Raw genomic sequence first — 14,351 nt, 5'->3', positions numbered from 1 at the left:
TATTAGATATTTAAACCATGACAAGGCAGCCTTAATACGTAACAACTAGGAAATTGAAATTTCCATTATTTATTTATGTTAAAACGCGAAAGGTGTTTCTGGATGGATTGAAATGATGTGAGAGAAGTAAACATATGTAGGTCGTAAAAAATTATGATATTTAAAGAATTATTTTAAACCGATTAGATTAAGCCATGGGTAGTTCAGAGTTCGAAAGAACATTAATAAGCTGAACTATCATTACTAACATCCCTCATAGTTTCATTTATGGCACCAGACAACATTTTATCCGGAGAGGGGAGGAATTGGACTTCACGAGTTGAGGTGCTAGTCGTATTCTCAGATAAATGACATCATCAGTCGTCTCCCAAAGGAATTTTATTTTTGGAAAGTAGCCGATTGGTCCAAAAATGTGTCTCATATCAACAGGTGTGCAAAGGAGGTAGCCCCCAGAAAAAAAATTCATCTTCCGTAAAAATTAATGGTAGCGGTTCTCGCCAAAATACGGTTACTAGTTGCCAGAAGGTGACGACGACCATGGATGTGATATTTCTTTATTGAGGTCTATGCAAACCCATGCACTTCATTTTATGCGGTGTATGTTGGGACATGGATTTTAAACACGTACAGATACTATTCTAAAACGGAATATGGCGTGGCTAACAAAGTAGAGTGGTATGACAAATAGATTTTGTTGTTGAGGGTAGTGCTCACGTCACATAAAATTTGGTGTATGAAATTTATGCATACCACCTTTGAGCCTCATATTATGGGTTTTCCCAGAAATATCTGGAAACCGAATAAATCACTGTTTGGGTAAAGGTGGAGTTATCCAAAAGGTGCCTGTCGAATTGGAAATGGCACTCTATTGTCATTACTCCAACACTTAACACACTTGGTCGGGGCACATAGTGTGTCGCTATAGACTACTAAGTTATTAACTATTTAACGAATACGAGGAATTAATATGCTGAACTCCAAAATTTTGAAATTGTTTATACATACTATTGGTTTAACTCCTGAGTTTTATTATTAAGGGCTATTTCGTGGTAGTTGGTCGAGAGATGGAACGTCTTGGGTCATATTTTTTACGTTTAGTGCAATCATAATGACATTTCTTAGTGACTCGAAGTTCCTTCCGACTCAAATAACAGAGAATCGCGAAAATGTTGTTTTAATCTACTTGATTTCTAAATTTGATTTTAATTTTTTTATGCTAAAGATCCAGTAATGTCATTTCCACGCTTAAATAGAGAATAATTGCTGGAGCAGTCCTCTAAAAATTAAATGTGAGGTCACGTTTCAACATTGTGGCAAATTTTGTGTTTAAAAATACCACCAACCGAAGTCTCCTGTTTTTCCTCATACTCATGGATACACGTTGGGTGGTGGAAGTATTAATATATTTAAACGAAAGATTTTGTTTCACTAAAGAATGAGCCAGCCAAATAAACGCATGTCCACTGTTGCATAGCTGCATATTTTACCGCCACCGTTCATTTTATCTCCCTTCTCGATGTCTTGCCTTGGACGGTAACGCTTACATTATCTTTCAACTTTAACTCTTGGATATTTGTACACACCCCATTCACATTGTGGATTGCTTTCAGTGTAGTTCAGCGGACTTTATCAAATATCTAATTGCCTCTATATTTGTATTACAAGTATATCCACAATCATTCTTCTTAGGTCTTTCCTTTACTGGGATGTTACGCATACCAACTGGTATCCGGATGCTCGGTCTCACCACCATCCGGCCCAAAATGGCTCACTCATCGATATTATGGTCCAACTGGCCTACATTTAGTACAGCAAGACCTCAGTAAAACTACCCTACGGATAATTTATTATTAGTATACAACGCGTATACCAAGTATTAGAGAATTTAGACGAGATAGAATGTAGGAATTAACAAAATTTTAAATTGTATTACATTCCACGGCTGAATTTCTCATTGAAATGGCATTAGCTTATTTTGTTATTCAGTCATCATTAGACTTAGTTTTGACGAAAAAAAGATCACAATATACCAAGGTGAATATATCTCCTAACGAATAAAACGGATAAATTACGGCAAATACATGACGAAGAGTATTTACATGCCATTCTTAAAAGCCGAAGATTATTTTTCCTCGAAAGAACATTCGATGGTAAACCTCTGGCATGAGTTTCCTTAAAAATTCAAACAACCGATTCGAAAACTGAATTTTGGACACATATAGAAATTTAATGTGTTCCATATATAATTTTCAGCCTGCCGTTTTTAAATACTTGTTTTCCATACTTTGTCTTCAACCACCATTAAGTCTTGGATGCCATAGGCTCACCTATAAATTGTATACATAATAAACCATATAACCATAAACACAGTAATCAACCCGATGGTCGGTTTGGTTGGTGATGGTAGAGTTCACCCACTAATAAGCCCGACGGCGTGTGAAATTCACACATCAGGGGGGTAGGGGGGCCGGTTCCTTTCCTTGTGCCGGTTATGGTTTCCCAGGAAGATCTGGTAGCCGAAAAATCACATAGCTTGGGTGGAGCTGCAGGTACCCAAAGACTTGCTCGGGAATCGAACCCGGGACTCCCGGTCAGTAGTCCAACGCTCTACCCTGTGGACTATCGCGACCCATATATAAAATAAATAAATATATATATATATATATATATACACATATATATATCTTGAAAAAGTATCGTTAAGAAGCGGTGACTGAAATGTGTAACAAAGGCTAATAATAAACATAGAGAACAAAAAAGGACACTCATGCATCGCTCGACGTTTCGACAGCACTAGCTGTCCTCCTAAGAAGAGTAAATAGTACTGCTCTCAGGTGGGATGAAAGAGAGGGAGCGGAAAGGAGAGGGTTAGAAGGGAGTGGAAGGGGTTGCTTAGGGGAGCCTAAATTTTCACACATTCCCCTCCCTTTTCCGCTGACGAACTTGAAACCGTTCGCGATTCAAATACTGCTTTATCCTCCACCCAGAAACGTTATCTACGTACACCACATACATTAAAAAAATTCAATTTATAGTCTTTCCTGCAACTTTGACCCCACGCTCTAACGTGGGGAAATGCTACTCTCCTTCTATCCGCTTTACTAACCATTAGCACTATATCTTATCTCCTACCTTTTACAATAATCCCATCCCTTCACGTGCGGCCTCTAACCGCTAATATTCTCATAGACACTTACCCCTGCATTTAATCCCTTCCGGAAAGGGCACGCAGCATTAAGGTGAGAACCCGTGAGATGGCCCATACCTCTTCGTCTGTGCATTTGAAATACCCGGGCTCAATAGAGCTCACTGATACTCCATCACCCCTCTTCTCTCACCTCTCCGGCACCATTTATACCCTATACATTTCCCTCCAAACTTTCCCCTTCCGCACCACGTCTCTTGTCCAGTCCGAGAGTAGTGCCGTTTACTCTACTGAGGAAAACAACTTGCGCTGACGCAACGTCAAGCTGTGTATGTCCTTTTTTTGTGTTCTATGTATAATATTGGACTCTTATGATTATATATAAGCTGACCGGAGGGGCCCGGGTTCGATTGCGGGCGAGGCTTTCTGGGCACCTGCAGCTCCACACGAGCTACATGATTTTTCGGGTATCAGATCTTCCTGGGAAACCATGACTGGCACAGGGAAAGGAACTGGCCCCCCTTCCCTGATGTGTGAATTTCATACGCCGTCGGGCTTAGTACTGGGTGAATTTTACCTTCACCTACCAAACCGACCTTCGGGTTGATTAGTGTATATATATATATATATATATATATATATATATATATATATATACTCTGTGAGATCAGTTTTAGTTCCTATTCCGAAAAAGGTAAAGACTACATCTTGTGAAGACTACAGGACAAAAAGTTTGATATCCCACACAGCTAAAGTTGTTCTCAGGATCATAAACAAAAGGATAGAGAGTAGGGCAAATGATTACTTAGGGGATGACCAGTTTGGGTTTAGGGAGGGGAGAGGTACGCGTGATGCCATTGCAGTAATGAGATTATTAATCGAGAGGAATATAAAATATAATCAGGAGGTGTTTGCCTGTTTCGTAGATTTCGAAAAAGCGTTTGATAGAGTGAATATGGAAAATAAGGAGTACATTAAAGAAAATAGGAATAGATTGGAGCGACAGGAGGCTGATCCGCGACCTTTACATGTCTCAGACTGCTCAAGTGCGAGTGGGGAACGGGGAGTCCGGATGGGCAGTGTTAGGAAGAGGTGTAAGGCAGGGTTGCCCATTATCACCGTTGCTGTTCAAAATATGTGTGGAGGAAATGATTAAAGAGGCATGAGAAGAACTGGAGGTAGGAATGAAAGTGGGCGAGGAATTAGTAAAATTAGTTAGGTTTGCTGATGACCAAGGTTTAGTTTGTCAGTTAGTCAACGGGTTGCAAGCATTGCTGAGTGAATTGGAAATTCATTGAGACAGGTATGGGATGAGAATCAATATTAATAAAACAAAGGTTATGCGATTTTCTAGAAAGAAAAACGGTAAGCTAAACATTAAAATAGGAGGGCAAAAACTAGGGCAGGTAGAACAGTTTACGTACCTCGGAACTGTTTTGGACCAACACGGTCAAAGTAGTAGGGACGTAAGGAGAAGAATTGCGCTAGGCAAAGAGGCTTTCACAAGGAGGAGGGAGTTGATGACGGGAACGCTGAGTAAGGATATTAAGAAAAGACTCGTAAAAACTTTGATATGGAGCGTAGCTATGTACAGTGCGGAAACGTGGTCATTGAAGCAGGAGGATAGACGTAGATTGGAGGCTTTTGAAATGTGTGTGTGGAGAAGAATGGAGAAGGTGAAATGGACAGAGAAGAAAACAAATGAGGAAGTACTTGGTATGGTGGGCGAAGAGAGGGGTTTATTGGGAGAAATCCTATGGAGGCAGAAAAAGTGGATGAATGGGGTATTGACCGGCAGTGGGATGTTGAAGACTGTGATAGAGAGGAGAATGTTGGGCATGCGAGGAAAGGGAAGGAACAGGATAGGGATGTTGGACGGGATGAAGGGAGGAAGAAAGTACTCAGAGATGAAGAGGGACCTGATATAGAGTAGGATGATGGTTTTTGTGTTTTGTCAGCAGTTACAAAATATTTTGTTGGTAGCTGTGTCCATCCAAAAACCTACCTTAAGCGGTAGATTATCTAATAATAATTTTATATATATACACACACACACGTATATATGCATACACACAAAAAACAGAGTATTCGTAATAATATTTTATTTCTACAATAAAACAGTTATATAAATTGAGAACATTGAGATCATGTAAGAATAGTAGAATGTTTCGTATCAATGAGAGCAAAACTCGCTCGTAGATTTTAAAACAGCGTGTAAAGGGAGATGAACAGGCAACAAAGTCTGGTTTTTCCTGGCACTGAGTCAAAAAGATCGCAAGCTACCACCCACGCATTTTACGTCTGACCTCTTTTTGCTGAGAAGAAGAAAAATCGTTTCGTTCTTGTACCAGCTGATTTTTCGCTTAGAACATTTTCAAAATCGACATTTGCTTCAAAAAAGATTATTTAGATGTGGAACTTATCAGTTAAATAATATCCAAATTTCTCTTGTTTTTTTGGCACGTCTATTTAAATGACTAGTCTATATATGATTCAATACTATATGACTTTACTACTACAACCGCGTAGTGAGAGAAATTTAGTCGAACGTACTAGAAACACAATTTTCTTAGTTTTGGTCGCACTGAAAGTTTTTATCGTTGGTTATTCTTAAGGTGTTTCATCTTTGGGTAAACTCTTATAAGTATAATTAAGCTAAGATATTGAGTTAACTCAGGATGCCAAGTTTTCCGTGTTTAATGATTCACTAATATTGTCAGGCCTTTCACTTTTGTCTGATATTTTACATTTACTTTTTTGCTAAATTTAGCCGATCTCTGATATTATTACTTTATCAATTAATATTGGTGTACCGGTGGTGTTGTTAAACAAAGTTAGTTTGCTATGTTGACACATTGACGATAAAGAACTTTTTATTAAATGGTGTTTGGTTCTCATATTGACAGAGTAAGATGAGGAATATTACGCCAATATTTGAGGACATTGGTATTTCGCTGTTCAAGTCTTTTAGCCTATATCCCCCAAAGTAAAAACTCTTCAAAAAGGGTTATCCAAGATTTTAAACGGTAGCAACTGCGTGCAGAACATTTTACTAAACAGTAGCACGAAAAATAATAGTTAGTGAGACAGTTGTTTAATGTAATATTTAAGAACTGAGGGAGCGAGTAACAAACAATGCTAACTTACATAATGCCCTACATCTATAAATTCAAACTATTGACAATAATTTCTGTTTCTTTTTCATTAAGGAATTTAATCTCTTGATGCGAAACGTGGGCAAATTTTGTGTTCGTAGTAGTAGTAGTTTTTATGGGAGGCGACCGACAGCTGAGGTAATTTGCGCCGTCAGGGATGGACAGGCAAGGATGAAGGGCGGAGAGAAACACGCTGTCAGCATTAGCGTCTCGTACTTTTAACGAACGGCGCCAAGGAGTCCGCAGCTTAACGTCCCATCCGACGGACGGTGTACTCACTCAAAGTGCTCAATTCCACAAACCACCTAAAGTAAGGATCAGGATACCACCGAAAAATGTCTGCCGCCGCCGGAATTCTAACCCGGGCCCTCTGGGTTGGAAGCCATTACGATAGCCCCCACACCATCCCGATCCCCTTTTTTGTTCGTTCTAAATTGATGAAAATGATAATTATTTATGGTTTTATCACTTTAGCTTAATACGCTAAATTTTGAAAGACTTTGAGAATATTTTGCATTTAAAATGTGGTAAAATACAACGTCTTTGGGATTGGTACCGTTTTTAGCATTTTTCTCCGCTTCATAAAGTAGAAAGGGATGGAAATTTAAAGCTATTCTATTCTTGGGTATAATTTTATAAGTATTTTAATACAACATAAAGGGTAAACTTCTTGCGTTGTACTTTATTAATAATGAAACGTGGATTAAAATGCTAGAGGAACTAATTTTGCTCTGATCGAAAAATAAAATGCCTACATTTTTGAGAACCAATGGTGGACTATGGGACAGGAAGAAGGGGGAATTAAGTACGGTGGAATGCGCCGTGCCACTGAACCCCTCATGGAATCCACGTGCGATGCCGGAGCGAAAAGGGGAGACGCAAGGTATTTTTGGGCTCTTCGATTTTACTCCGTTGCCGCGTGAGAGACTGACTTTATTAGTCGGCTTTTGAGTCATTTCTATTGCATCCTAACTAACGCATGCTAGTTTTGTTTTGGAAATACCGAGTTAGTTTCGGAAGAAAATTATTTTTTATTAATGTTTAGACTTTGTGGAAATAAGTAGTCTATGAATACGGATGGTATTTTATGTATAACTACTAAGTTTATGAATTGCTTGCAAGGGGATATATTTCCACTATAATACTCAAATTATATTCTTGGAAAAATCACAGCCTTTATAAATTCTTCCAGAGTATTTAAGAAATAGCCATAGCTTTAAATTTTGACCTTTATAATTTAAGCAAAGGTAATATCATGAGTAATCTATGGATGGGCGAGGCAAATTTTTATATTTAGCTCAGGTCTTCAGAGAAAATGTACAGTCTACTAGCATCTTCGAATTTTGGTATTTACAAATATTTTTCTATAGATATACATTTTATATTGCTGGTACGTTTTTTGGTTCACTTGAAACGTTTATAGGATATACTCTCGACTTTGTAATAGGATCTTTTAAAATATACGTACAATTGATTTTCATGTTGTGACTAAGAGAAATGTCCTTGAAACTTTTCTATTCAACGGGGAAATTTAAATTAGTTGACTATCGAGATATATGGTGTTGATAGTACAATTAAATACTTTGATCTCCCTTTCGTTTCCTTTAATGGTGTATTTGATTTTGAATTCTTCGGTTCCCATCACAAAAAATCCTTGTACAGCGGCATTGGTAACTGCTGGAAAGATGACGCAGAAGAGGGCCGCCACTGGAAAACTAAGGAATTTTAGAACGGTGTTGAGATGAAGGTATTTAGACAACATAAAGCAAAAGAAGTAGAGGAGAAATAAAGATATGTCAGGGCGTTACGAGGTGAGATGTAAGGATAGCGGTATTTATTGGAGCGATTGTTGCAGGGTAATAACTACAGAGTAGCCAGCGTAAGGAGTTCTGTTAAACAAAGAATTAAGAATAAACGTTTTAAACAGAAAAAGTCAGATATAGAGTATTATAAGAAGTAATAGGAGCACAACAAAAGAACTTGCTTGTTGTTCAGGTTTGCATTTTGACAAATAATCATATAAAGGATGGTGATAAATAAACAGTGTATAAGGTCAATTTGAAGAAATGATTGAGGATTTTTTGGGGAGGCACAAAAAATAGTAGCAATGAACTAAGGCAAAGCGCCGTTGGTTGAAAGGAAATATGGGGATTATTGTTCAGGAACAAGGAATGGCCGCAGGAAAAAAAATCCGGATGAATTTTGTCCGAAAAATGTATTTTTTATAATTAATGTCTTCTTTAAACAACACCATAGATATTACACATGCATACATAGATAGGTACACGTGCAAACGTCGGGAAATAAATGAGTATATCAGCTATATTACGTATATGCATTATGATTGGTTATAGATTTATGAGCAGCATTTAACTTCGCACTTTTTTTCCGGAGGTCATGAATTGAAATGCCAAATTCAGATGGATTGAAAAGAGAAAAAGTGAGATATCATGGATGTCAAATATTTAACTGGTCCGAAAAGTAAAGCAAAATGGGGATGTAGTTGACCAGTGGGCAGAGCGTTGGGCTACTGATCGAAGAGCCGTAGTCGATTCCCGGGACATTCTGCCCAAGAACCCTCATTTTTACCAAGCGTTCGTAATTTTATGAGTGCCAGATATTCCAAGGGTGGCACAGGGTAGCAGAGGGATAGGAACTGTGCCCTCACCTACTCTGAAGTGTGAATTTTACATGCCGTTGGGCTTAGTACTAAGTGAACTATGCCCTAACCAATCTAATCGACCTTCGGGTTGATAAATGTGGTTTAAGGCAAAGTACCCGAAAGTAAATGACAATATCCCAAATGAGAGCCAGGGGTTGGGTTCAGCAGAAGGAAAATAGGACTTTCTTGAAACAAGGATAATAAAAGCAATGAGAACCGAAACAATAAGAACGGTCAATGGGAAAAGGATTTGAAGTCACGGACAACAGAAGGTATGAGTACAAAAAAGGTGAGGGAAGGAAATGAAGGAGGGTAAACAACAAAGCAGCACAAAGATCTGAGAAATAAATTAAGGAAATAAACTAATATGGCGAAAGAAACACGACGCAAAGAGGAAATCGAGGTCATGGAGAGATAACAGAGAGAGAGAGAAATAGGTGTGCTCTGTGAGTTAGTGAATGAACTGCCAGGATATGGGAGAGGAAAATCTAATTACACTATCATATAACAGGTAAGAATAGAGGAAGCAGAGAGTAAGAGGTAAAGAAAACTTAGAAGAATGATATTCCAAAGATATTAGGCCAATAGTTTAGACATAGAAATACACAATGAAGTAGATGGCTATGCCTTTGATCCAGCCCTACATAGGATCAAAACTGAATATTTGCATTAAAAGAAATGAATTTTAAAAACTATGTACATGGATGAGATTCCTGCAAAACTACCCAAAGATTTAAGAAAACGTGGAAGTTAATGGAATTATAAGAAGCATTGATGTCGGAGGTAACTGACCTGAGGAATTTGTTGTAATATTCAATCCAAAAGCAAAAATTGGTAAAGCAGCAATATGCGAGATATATAAGACCTTAGGTTTGATTTCACAAACGGCAAAGGAGGAGGATTTTAGCATCATCAGTAAAAGGATGAAGAAGAGAAAATTATTCCTTGGGGAAAATGAATTAGGGCTTTGGAAGGGAAGTGCGCGTAACGCTGTTTGCAATGAAGTCACTGATAGAAAGGTATATAGAGTATAGCCAGAATGTATTCATTAATTCATGGATTTCGAAAACTCATTGGACTAAGTAAATTGGGTAGAATGAAATGAATATATTGCTGGTAAAAGGAGTAGACAGGAGGAATAGGTGACCTACCACAAACCAGTACATGTCTAAGACTCCACAAGTGCGGCTACCGCATGGAGATTTGGTGGGATAGGCAGTGATAGGCTATCTATTATCACTGGTATTTTTAACATACGCGTGGAGGAAATTTTGAAAGTGGCATAAGAATGACTGGAAGAGTGAAAAAATAGGTGGGGAACTGATGAAGTCAAATTTGTGGTGATTAAGGTTTAGTTAGATAGTTAGCTAAGGAAATGCAATAACTACTGAACACTTGCATAATAACTGTGATAGTAAAGTGAGGAGAATCAATGAAAAGATAATGAAATAAATAAGGTTCCCAACAAATTGGAAGGCTAAGTTGAACATTAAAGTTAGAGTGCATAAACTGTAGTAAGTAGAACAGGTCACTTTTTACGAAATGCTTTAGGCGAAGGTGGAAAAAATAGTAATAACATTGATAGATGAATTGACTTAGTTGAGAAAGCTTTTTCAAAGACGAGGGAGTCGATGGTAGGTACCTGCCATTAGATGGGAAGATTATTATATACATATAGAGGGAAGTCCTCCCTTGGGCTACAACAGTGACGTGGTGGAAGGGCTTGTGCGTTCCGATGACCCCTAGAGCTGTGCTGGCGGGAGCAAAGATAATTGCTTCTGGTAGGGTCGGACCCGGAGCGGATACGGACTCTAATCACGATTTAGTAGCTATACTTGTGAAGTGTTGGGGAGGCGGGTTAGGAAATGAAATGTAGAAGCATTGAGTGGACTGATAAGAAAGGAGTATCAGTAGGCCGTATAGAAAATAATGAGTGAGGAAAAGAAGCTGAGCACTAATGTAGAATAATGGGAATATATAAAAAAAAAGGACATCGAAAGCCGCAAAAGAAACTATAGGAACTGTGGAATAGAACGGCCACGGCGTCAATCTGTGGAAGCGATTCATATCGGAAAAGAAATTCTGAAGTATTTCTTTTCCGATATACGAACTGTTAATAGGGAAAATACAAGTGAACCATGGATCACGGATGAGATGATTACAAACCTAGATGAAAGAAGAAAATGGAAGGATGATATAAAGGGTTGGGTGGTAGGAAGTACAAAGAGTTAAAAAATAACTTGAGACGGGTTACAAAAAGAGCAAAAGAAGCTTGGTGGTAGACGTAGTGCGAGGATATGGAAAGTTCACAGAGGAAGGGTGGAATTGGTGCGCAATATAATAGGGTAAAGAAACTATCGGAAAGTAGTAGGGAAAATCAGTGTTAACAGTTGGAGATAAGTCGGGTAAAATAATAGTTGAAATAGAAAAGATCATAAATAGATGGAAGGAATAAAAAGAAGAATGGTATGGTAAATAATTTAGGCCAGCAAGGTTAGAAATAGAAAGAGGATATGACGTATTGCTTAGATTCAGGCATACTCGACGATGAGGTAGAAAGGGCATTAGGGTAATGTAATCACAGAAGGCCGTGGGAGTAGATAACGTTCCTGTGGAATTACTTCAAGGCTAAGGAAAATGTAAGAGGAAGAGTCTATATTGAATACTTTATAGCATCTATGAGGAAGGAATCCGGCCGGAAGACTTGGTGAGATCAGTGTTAGTTCCATTTCTAAAAAAAGGTAGAGGCTACATCATGTAAGGGTACAGAACAATAAGTTTGATATCCTACGCAGCTAAAGGGGCTCTCAGTTCATCAACAAAAGGATGGAGAGAATGGTAAATGCTTACTTAGAGGATGATCAGTTTGAGTAGAGAAAGGGGAGAGGCACGCATGATGTCATTGCAGTAATGAGGCTATTAATAGAACTGAATATACAATACAACCAGGGCAAATACAACCTGTTTCGTAAATTTTGAAAAGGCGTTTCATAGAGTAAACTGGGTAAACAAAATGAATATATTGCAGAAAATAGGAATGGATTGGAGGAATAGGAGGATAATTCGTAATCTGTATATGTCTCAGACTGCTCAGGTGCGAGTGCGGATGGAGAGACCAGATGTGCAGTATTAAGAAGAAGTGTAAGGCATGGTTGTCCATTGTCACTTGTACCGTTCAACGCATATGTTGAGGAAATGATAAAGAGGCACGGGGAGAACTGGGGGTAAGAATGAAATTCGGCGGGGAATTCGTAAAATCAGTTAGGTGTGCTGATGACCAAGCTCTAGTCTGTCAGGCAGCCAAAGAGATGCAACCATTGCTGAGTGAATTGGAAGTTCAGTGCGTCAGATATGGGATGAGAATCAATATAAATTAAACAAAGGTTATGCGATATTCCTGAAAGAGAAATAGAACATGTGGAACAGTTTACGTATCTCGTAAGTGTTTTGGACCAAAATAGTGAAAGCAGTAGGGACATAAGGAGAAGAATTGTGCTAGGAAAAGATTCTTTCACTAGGAGGAGGGAATTGATGACAGGGACGTTGAGTAAGGATGTTAAGAAATGGCTCATAAAACTTTGATACGGAGCGTAGCTATGTACGGCGCGGAAACATGGTCACTGAAACGGTGATAAACGTTGATTGGAGGCTTTTGAAATCTGGGTGTGGAGAAGGATGGAGAAGGTGATATGGGCCGAAAGGAAAGCAAATGACAAAGTGCTAGGTATGGCGGGCGAGGAGAGGGGTTTGTTTGGAGAAATCATAGGAATACAGGAAAAATGAGTGAAGGGTGTATTGATCGGCCGTGGGATGTTGAAGGATGTAATGCAGGGGAGAATGTTAAGCAGACGAGGAAAGGGGAGGTATAGGATAGGGATGTTGTATGGTATGAAGGGAAAAAGGAAGTACGCAGGGATGAAGAGGTACTTGTAGAGTAGGATGTTGGGTTGTGTTTTGTTAGGAGAAACAAAATATTTATTTGGTAGTTGTGTCCATCCAAAACCTAACCTAACTGGTAGATTACCTTTAATAATAAAGGAAAGATCAGTGAAACTCAAATACTAAGATTAGTTTTGTATGTCCGGATACGTGGTCGATAAGACAAGGGGAAAAACCTACATTGGTAGGTTTCTAGATATGGGTGTGGAAAAGAGTAATAAAATAAAATTTTCAGGAAGAAAAACATAAGAAGTTTTAGACTTGAAATGGGAGAAAAGGGTGCGGGGAGAATTAAGAATAAAGGTAAATAGAGTAGATAATACGTGAAGTTTGGGCAATTATAGTGGCAGCTACGCCAGTTTATTACGGTCTTCGGCACTGTATTATTGAACACTCATCCCGTATAGTAGCGGGGAGTACGTTGGATGAGCGAGTTAGGGAGAGTTCTATTCAAAACCTACCTTGACCGGAAGAAAACGTGTACAAATATCTGATGACAAGAATCTATGCACATTTAAGTCTAATTTTTGGTTTACCCAGTGCCACTGTCTCTATGTCTATGCAACTCACCGTCGTTCTTGGTCACCTCAGAGAGTTGACTTCACTCAGTGAAACTAGACTCAAGGGTTATTTTTTCAACGATTAATAGTGCATGACTGCTACCAAATATATTCAGGAAATACATGTAGCTATATTCCTAGGTTACGATTGGAGGAACGTCTCCATACAAGTGAGCGACACGAAGGCCCTACCCACGACTCAAATCCCTCGAGTCTTATTCTTTCATGTAATTAATTTAATGTATTTGTAGCTTCATTTTTAGTTTCACATTAACAACTCGAGTTTAAAAATTATATAGCCGATGCTTAACTAAATCTACGCCACTTAACTGCAAGGGAAACAAGTTTTACTGATGGTATGTACCCCTAAAAGATTGGTGGCCCACCGTCACGCCCCTGAGATTCATTTATGAATTGCAGAAAGTTATGTAAATACCATTCATAACCATGCCTTCGACTTCCTCAATGCAAATTTTCGGAGACTTGTATCCGCTGGTGGAGAGGGCTAAGAGTACTCAAAATCTGCATGTATTTCGCAAATTTATTCGGAATTCTATTAAAACTTTGGAGTTCGGAGTGGATTTTGTTTCAAGTGTCATATTTTACGCGAAACTGACAATCATTTCATCTAAGATTTCAATAATAATTTTATTAAGGATATTCATAATCATTTAATTTAGAATATAAATTTCAGCAATCATTGTGTTGTCCGTTACTCACCCAAGATGTGAGCGAAAGCTGTTAAAACCTCAACAATAATTGATATTTCTTTATAAACAATTTTCAGGTCCAGAAAACTTCTTTGAACATAAAAGTACGAGAACACTATGGCAGTAACGACGATAATGGTATACCACTATTATCACAGGAAACCCTGTCTCTGTATATAC

The 14,351-nt window shown here is 38.4% G+C and overlaps 1 protein-coding gene across 1 annotated transcript in view; it reads left to right on the top strand.

The window, feature by feature from the left end:
* Window positions 1-14,351, top strand: part of LOC139690900 (titin homolog) — a 370,135-nt gene that overhangs the window by 22,762 nt on the left and 333,022 nt on the right. The gene's annotated exons all lie outside the window — the stretch shown is intronic.

This window comes from Hetaerina americana, unplaced genomic scaffold (assembly GCF_022747635.1).
Source record: "Hetaerina americana unplaced genomic scaffold, ioHetAmer1.1.p SCAF_3, whole genome shotgun sequence".
In the NCBI taxonomy this organism is placed as follows: Eukaryota; Metazoa; Arthropoda; class Insecta; order Odonata; family Calopterygidae; genus Hetaerina; species Hetaerina americana.
This window is presented reverse-complemented; position numbering and strand designations above follow the sequence as displayed.